A 9485-nucleotide genomic window follows, 5' to 3' on the forward strand; every position below is an offset into this window, starting at 1 on the left:
TGTCTTTGTTACCCACTTGTCCCTTCTTCCTCTAGAAATAAACTTCAACCTAGGTCCTCTCCATGTGTGTTTCTTGGATATCCATCCAATCATCGAGGCTATAAGTGTTACGATATCTCCGCGCGGAAAATAATTATATCTCGTCACGTTATTTTCAATGAAAGCAAATTTCCATTTTCCACTCAACATGTCTCGGCCTCCCCTCCCATTTCTTCTATTTCCAACTCACCTACACAAACAACCCAACCCATTATTCCCTTCCCCACTAATGCGTCCACTCCTAACCAAAGCCCAGTTTCACCACGGCCCAACAGTCCCAACCCATCTTCCCAAAACAGCCCAGCACTTCCCCCTTCTCCTCTCGACAGTCCCTTTCCTTCTCCAATTCAACACGGCCCAAACACAAATTCCCCACAACAGCTCACCTCCCCACAACAGCCCACTTCCCCGCCTTCTCCCGATCCTATACACGCCAACCCAACCCAACCGACTCACCCTATGACAACCCGAGCTAAACTTGGAATTTTCAAACCCCAAAGAAAGCTCAACTTACACACCACCACTATTTCTCCTATTCCTTCTAATCCCTCACTTGCTTTACAAGACCCTAATTGGAAACAAGCCATGACTGAAGAATATAAGGCTCTTATTGAAAATAAGACGTGGGTCCTCGTACCCCGTCCTTCTAATGCTAATGTTCTTCGTAGTTGGTGGATTCTCAGGCACAAATTTAATGCAGATGGATCTTTTGAAAGATACAAAGCAAGACTTGTTGGAAATGGGGCGAATCAACTTGTTGGGGTAGACTGTGGTGATACTTTCAGTCCAGTTGTTAAGCCAGCAACAATTCGAGCTGTATTAAGTATTGCACTTTCTAAAGGTTGGCCACTACATCAGCTGGATGTAAAAAATGCTTTTCTTCATGGGGATCTTCATGAGACTGTTTATATGCATCAACCACTGGGATTTCGGGATCCCAACTATCCAGATCATGTATGCCTTCTTCAAAAGTCTCTTTATGGTCTCAAACAGGCACCACGGGCGTGGTACCAACGGTTTGCCTCTTTCTTGTCTACCATAGGTTTTTCTCACAGTAAATCTGATCATTCACTGTTTGTCTTTCGTCGGGGAGCAGAGATGGCATATCTACTCTTATATGTGGATGACATCGTTCTAGCTACTTCTTCCACTGCTCTACGAGAGTCAATTATCAACAAATTGAGTTCCGAATTTGCTATGAAAGATCTTGGCCCATTGAGTTATTTTTTAGGGATATCTGTCACTCGGAGCGCCGGCTCTCTTTTTCTGTCTCAAAAGAAGTATGCTACTGAGATCATTTCTAAAGCCGGTCTTTCTTCAGCAAATTCCTGTACAACACCTGTTGACACTAAGCAAAAACTGAGTGCTTCATCTGGTTCTGCTTATCATGATCCATCTGAGTATCGAAGTTTAGCTGGTGCATTACAGTATTTGACTCTCACTCGCCCAGACATCAGTTATGCTGTTCAGCAAGTCTGTTTATTCATGCACGATCCCAAAACGTCTCATATGGCAGCTATCAAGCGGATTCTTCGATATGTTAAAGGAACCCTGGAGTTCGGACTTACATTCACAACCTCTTCACTAGATTCCTTGGTCTCCTATACAGATGCAGATTGGGGGGGATGTCCTGACACTCGACGTTCTACTTCAGGATATTGTGTTTTCCTTGGTGACAATCTTCTGTCTTGGTCTGCTAAGCGGCAACCCACTTTATCTCGTTCTAGTGCTGAAGCAGAGTATCGTGGTGTTGCTAATGTCGTATCTGAAACTTGCTGGATTAGAAATCTTCTTCTTGAACTTCATTGCCCTATTAGTAAATCCACTTTGGTATATTGTGACAATGTGAGTGCAGTTTACCTCACTGGTAATCCTGTACAACACCAACGTACCAAGCATATTGAGATGGATATACATTTTGTTCGAGAAAAGGTTGCTAAAGGAGAGGTTAGGGTACTTCATGTTCCTTCTCGTCATCAAATTGCAGATATTTTCACCAAAGGTCTACCACAAATTCTTTTCGACGACTTCCGCTCTAGTCTCAACGTTCGACCACCTCCCGTTTCGACTACGGGGGTGTATTAGATATGGATATTTCTGCTGTAATTTAGGAATATAATTGATTTGTAATTATCATGTTCACACATATATCTTGTGTATATATATCACATTATCAATGAATGGAAAGGCAAGGATTCTACATTATCACATTGGTGATAGTTAGGCCTAGTGGGAGCTTGCATTGATCAATGAGAGTGTTGGTGTCTCTGTTGCTAACAAATTATATGGACTGCCAATAGCTATTACGGCAACTGTTGAAGCTTAATCAAGCTTTAGCGGAGCAAATTTGCTCTAATACTATAAGAAGGTGAATGAGTCAAGAATTGTTTTAATTCTTTCTTAATTTCTCATTAAAACAACCAAATATGGAATACAAATATATAAGGAAAGGATGCACATGTTTAAAACTAATGAAAACGGTTGTAACAAATTATAATAGAATGTTGAGGTGTCTGCATATTGTTAGATGTGATTAACCAAAAAACAAAACGAACACAGAAAATTGTATAAATAGTAAAACTGAAATTACAAAAGAGAGGTAGACAAATCCGAGGCTTGTATTAACGCTCTCCTTAAGACAGATTTTGTCACTATTGACGATCGTCTCCCAGGATACAATAGATTATACAAGAGAACTCTTACCGTGTGTAGATTCATTATCATCGGAGTAGAAAAACAAGACAACATAACATACAAAGAGTAGAAATTATTTAGAGAATAATTTTTTCAACAATAGTCTTTTAATTTGACAATTCTATTCTATATAAATAGAACTCAAAAGGACACATTTGTTCATGAATGAACACGATTGTTCATAGATAGACACGACTATTCACAAACAAACACGACTGTTCACGTCTGACATGACTGTTTATGAACGAACACGACTATTTATGAAATAACGTGTTTGTTGGTATCTAAATTAATTGTATAATTTTATTCAATTTTTTTTCCAACAATCCCCCATATGAATAAAATTGGAAATGAGATGATTACGACATGGTGATAACTTTCCACAGTCGATATCTGCATAGGATAGGTAGCTAATGTGCCTTGAATCTTCCCTTGTGAAAGTATATTTACTTTACTGACTGACTAGTAGACATGGTGTCCTTGAACTATTATGTCGTTTCTGTAAACGATGATATACTCCACACAGATACCAACATAACACGATATTAGTACTCATGGTTGTGAATATCACTTGGTTCTGCGAGAGTTTAGAGAACTAGGCCCCACTAGTCTCATTTGAAGCGACCCCATTTCACTCTGATAAAGGTGATTTATTTGCTCAGAATACTGATGCATAATGTATCATTAAAAGCATACAACTTAATCTTTTTCCCGTTTTTATGTTAGTGTTTACATCTAGGAATGTACTTGGGTTTAACCCTCACAGTGACCACACAAGGTTTATGAAATTAGGTTGTCCCCTTGAACCTAGATATTGGGATCTCTAATCAACCAAGTAGGGTTTTTCTTCACGTAACGCCTTAAATTTAATGGGCTTCAGTCACATTCCTTTCGATGTCTTTTCAATTTGATCTTAACCTATAGGTTAGCAGATCCGCTGTGTTACCCTTTGATTTTACAAAATCAATTAGGACGACACTTGTTGAGATCAATTGACTAACGGTGTTATCACATGGAAGCTTTTCTACCTAAGTTCATTATTCAGAAGCTTTTTATACCGCATATTCACCAATTGATATGATATTTTTGTTTCACTCTCATCATTGTGATGTACTCGTTTTAAGGGGATTTGATTTCTACATTTTCAGTTACTTTTACAAATTAAATTTAGCCAACTAATGTTCATCTACCAGTATCTCACTCGGCTAGATAACCTCACTGCTCAGATTTTTCAATTTGCGACATTTCACATTGTTGAAACACCTTTCCACATGATTTTGCTTTGACAAAATTATTCATGTTAATGATAAAAAATATTCTAAACACATTAAATTTAAATGCTTTGATTTATTCACACTAATGTGTTTGTTCAATGTTGAGTTATTTGAGTTATAAGACATTAAGTTAAAAGGCCCTAAGGCCCATGAAAGAGAATCAAGTCCAAGTCAATTGATCAAAGCCTCACGGCCCAAGAGTACTAAAACGCAGTCGTACTGAGTCAAAACGCAAGCCCAGCTTCAAGAAGAATCGAGAAGCCTTGTACTAAAAGCTTCAAGACAAAGCTGCTGAGTTGAGCGACAAGGTATTCAGGTCAGCGGCAGAACAGAACAAACTTAGAGACAAAGTATTTCTACTTTGGGTAAAGCTCAGAGGACGCAGAAAGCTGTCTGGAAGACTTTACTATAAATGTGGAGACATTCTGGTTTGTCTGACGAAAAGCTGCTGAGCGTTGCCGAAGACAGAAGATACAAGAATATTATTGGCCAAGGACGCTGAGCACGTACTGAGTGAAAGCGACAGGAAGCCGTTTCCCTCCAACGGTTATTTCGAAATTTGAAATCACCAGTGCTTCAAGTGTCACTATAAATAGGCCTCTCAAATGCTTCATTCCATGCAGATCTTCAATCAAGTTGAAACGCTGACCAAATTGTTACTTGAAGTTCTGTGAGAAAAGCAAAGCAAATCTTACACCAATTCCAATTCTGTGTAAAAGTCTAGAGTGATCTAAATCATCTAAAGTGTTTTAGCAATTATTGTTTAGGACAAACACTTATCATTTCTAGAAGTATAGAAAGGAAAAGCTAAGTACTCGGTATAGTACTCAGCAGTAGAGATAGGAGTGAGTAGAGGAATAGAGGAAGGTACTCTTGTATACTCAGCTTCTGTTGTAAAAGGTTTTGTGCTCTACCTTTAAAGAGCTCAGTAGAGGATTCAAAAAGCTCGGAAGGATTTCCGGGGACTGGATGTAGGCGAAGAGGCCGAACCAGGATACGTCTGCTGAGTAATATCCTTCTCACCCTTATCTCCCTTAATTATTGCTTGCTATAACACTGCCTAGTTAAATGCTAAAACGAACACAAGCTGAGTTGAGTGAACTGAGAAGCTGAGTTCAGGAATAGACTTAAAGTGCTATCTCCTAACTCAAGAATAGATTAAGTCTTAGTCACCTGTTGACTAAGTCTGTATCTAAAACTTACTCAGTCTCACAGTGCGAAAAGACTTCGAGAAAGTCTAAGTTCGAAATTAACAATCAGCCATAAGAGAAAATTTTAAATAGTTCCTAACCCCCCTCCCTTGGAACTAATATTGTCACGTTATACGGGACCAACACACATTTCTAATGTAAATCAATCCTTGCGCCTGAGAATGTCAAAATGTGGAATTTTCACATATCATCATCATCTCTAAAGAAAACATATTTTCTTTTATCACCAAGTCTTAAAATCCACACCGATGAATTTTTCTAGACTTTCGTTGCGGCTTATACTTTGCCACTGGTACATGTGGGCCTAAAGCCTATGAAGTGCATGTGCTCTTAAAACCGGATACATCTTCATTTAATGTACCAATACATGACAAAAGGCAATTAATCTGTTTAAACAAATAGAAACAATACATTAATTAACAACAAACACAAAAAAAATATCGTTTATATATTTTTTATATTGTCCAATTTATCGAAACTTAATTTTCAGATGAAATATATCAAACAATTATTTTAAGTGACTGTCATTAAAAATAAATAAATTAACAGCATCAAATAATTGATATACGTATCTCAAAAAATTAATTCAACCAGATGAACTCTTTATAAACACACAAATTTACAAAGGGGTTATAGAAATGAAAAAACTAAAAGCAAAATTTAATAAGCTACAAAACTCATTAAATCTATAAGCCCAAAATGATATTTGATGAATATATTAATATTCATAAAACTTAAACCAACAATCTTTCTTTAGATCTGTGTTACTGCTCCAAAAAAAACATCCTACAATTTGAGACTCATCAAGTTAACTCAACCATAGTTAATTCACCAGCTTTTGATTTCACCGGATGAGTAGCTTAGATGAAAGATTCAATATAGAAAATGACATTTCTACTGTTACTTAATGGATTTAGATTATATAAAACAAAACATTGCACCAACACACTATCAGTAAGTATAAAACAGACCATTAGTATCAACTACTTATTAATAACTTCAATTAATCATTGATTAATATCAACAAAACATAGTTAATTCTTAGAATGGTAATAATACTTAGTTTTTCATCATTCAAACGGTATATTTCTGCCAACACTTCGAAAAGAATCAAGATTCGTTCCAAACAATACCTCTGTATGTGTTTTTTGAAAAATCAGCAAACAATTACTCTGTCTTAAGAATGTTAGATGTGATTAACCAAAAAACAAAACGAACATAGAAAATTATATAAACAGTAAAATTGAAATTAAAGAAGAGAGTTAGATAAATCTAAGGCATGTATTAGGAGTCTTCTTAACACAGATTTCGTTGTTATTGCCGATCGTCTCCCAGGATACAACAGATTATACAAGCGAACTCTTACCGTGTGTAGATTCTTTATCACCATAGTAGGAAATCAAGATAATATAACATATAAAGAGTAGCAATTATTTAGAGAATAATCTTTTCAATAATAGTATTTTAATTTGACAATTCCATTCTATATAAATAGAACTCAAAATGACACGTCTATTCATGAATGAACACGACTCTTCATGGATAGACATGACTATTCACAAACAAACACGGTTGTTCATGACAGACATGACTGTTTATGAACAAACATGACTATTCATGAAAGAAAGTGTTTGTTGGTATCTAAATTAATTATATAATTTTATTCAATTTTTTCTAACACATATCAACGGCTGATCCGCGACCAAATGATTGCAGCCAAACCGAGGTGTGATGAGCAGTCCGATAATGAGAAGGGAAAAGATCAAGTGTAGTTGAGGTGTAGGATTTGAGAAAAAGTAAAACTTCTAGAAGGGGAAAAGATTTAACCGTTGGAATTAAAATTGGGGAAAAGAAAGAATAAGAAGGATTTGGATTGAAAAAGTTTATTGTGATTTCATTAACCTATAAAATGAAATTCTTACTAGACCTAAATGTAAAGGTAGAGAGTAGCGCTGATACACCTCCAAACATAGGAACAACTTCATGATTCTTAGTTCCATCCATATCCACCTACCATCCTCATACGTTTGATGTTCATTGTACCCCTAGAAAATAAAAGATAGTGTGTCTTATTTTTATTTTTTTGCGTAGCAAAGACCAAAATGATGTCCTTATTAGGGATGTCAACGGGTACTATATCCGCGGGTATCCAACATTTCCTGACCTTAATGGGACTACCTATACCTTGTATAAAAGGGTATGGGATCAAAACCATTATCCGTTAGGGTAATGAGAATACCCCCAGGGTACCTGGTGAAGGAAAATAGACAAACCTATGCACAACATAATTATAGAATTTTATCTATATTTTCCTTTTCCCAAGATCCATTAATCGTTATTTCATATGAAGAGGGATTAAACATATGCACATTGGTTAACGGACTATCTACCGTTGCAAGCAAAGTTCCCATGAGGATATCACCGTCAATCTCGAGCACAAACAAAAACAAAACTAAAACATTAGTAATCAACCAATATAGTAACCAAGTGTAGATTACCTCTAACGATATCCACACGAACTAAGAAACGAATGGAACAGGTGAAGTAATGTATCGAATGAGGGACGAGAATAATTTTCTACTCTAGAATATGTGTTGGCCGAATTCCATAGGGAGGAGGGGTATTTATAGCCTTTTGATTTTCCTAACCCTAATCCCATTAGGTTTAGTTAATTAGATTTCTAATCACATTAAAGATGAGGAATAAGAAGATCTTTCTACAAGGTAAAGAAACTGGCTAGCTGGCTGTGACGTAGGAAGCTTCACTCACATCTTGAGAAGATGAATCAACCTGATTTTCTAATTAGATAATGAAAGGATTTATTAACATTATCTATAACTAATATAAATATAATTAATAAATATAATTCTAATTCTATTAGAATACTTAATTAAGTTAGGATAATAATTTGGATATATAATCACACTATACTATCTAATTAACATTATCCTTTAATTAATCTAACAACAAATGTAATCTAATTATAATTGTCTAAATAAATAAATTAATCCAACTTAATTTCTTCCCTACAATTTTCGGCCCATGTAGTCCTTCCTCTCAAAATTACCATTCCATCATCCAGTCTTAATTCTGTGTGTGACCCCATTAGGTTCTTACCGTAACTAGTCGTATATGTTTATTTAAATTAATTTAAACAAACCAATTTAATCTAAACATATAACAAACTGAGTGCACAAACTATTATTTTCAAAATCGTCATATTCCCCTATAACGATAAGAAGTCAGGTTGATTCTGATGTTTACTTTTCTGTATTAGGTCTAGTATAATTCGATCCTTAATCAGCTATATCCTTAGACGAATCTGTAACTATGGAGTATGTCAAGTTGCATATAGTGAGACGTCTATTTTACTTGTCAAGGTAGAATTAACTTTGAATAGATAGGTTAAGTGAAATCTCCATTTCTACTCTTAACCCTATCACCTTGCAAGGATTTCCAGTTAATTCTTCCACAAGAGGCCATGGATATATCTCCTATCTATTAGGAGTGATGAATGCTCAATCTAACATTAACTATCCTGTAATTACTTTATGTGATACCCAACTCCTTCTCTCACACACCCTAGGGGCCCCTTGTCGTGGATCATGCTCGCACAGAGTCAAAGCATCACACTCGATAATCCAGAATCACTAATTAATGTTTATTTGAGTCCGAGGATTACTTATACCTACTCATACCATTTGAGATGAAACAGTTGACATTAGATAAACTCATCCATCCTGTTATCTCAAGTCGGGTCCCCAATCCTAATAAACCAAACAGCCACACCAGGAATAAGAGTTATACCATTCCCTTTCTAGAACTGAAGCCAACAGACAAGAGAATTCAGGGTCATTCCATTCATTTCTCATTGTTTCCCTTTCTTAATTTCTTTCCCTTACCCCTAGGGGCACCAAACGTCCACTTAGAATAATTGATTCATTGGAAAACGATTTATGAAATCTCTCTTTTCCAACTGGAAAAAAAGATAGAAAAAGAAACTAGTTTTCTTGTTTGATTTAATATACCAAGATGACCCATCACTATCGTCAACAAACAAACTTAGAGTAATTAATTGATTGGAAAACCATTTGTGACATGCCTAACAAACTGAAAAGAAAAAAATAGATGGAAAATAAAGTGATTTTCTTCTTCAATTAATTATACCAAGAGGACCCACCACTAGAGTTAATAAACTTATAGTAATTAATTCATTGGAACTTGTATAACCAAATGAAAACACCTATTTATTCCCGATAACTATATT

This window comes from Euphorbia lathyris, chromosome 10 (genome assembly GCF_963576675.1).
Source record: "Euphorbia lathyris chromosome 10, ddEupLath1.1, whole genome shotgun sequence".
Lineage (NCBI taxonomy): Eukaryota > Viridiplantae > Streptophyta > Magnoliopsida > Malpighiales > Euphorbiaceae > Euphorbia > Euphorbia lathyris.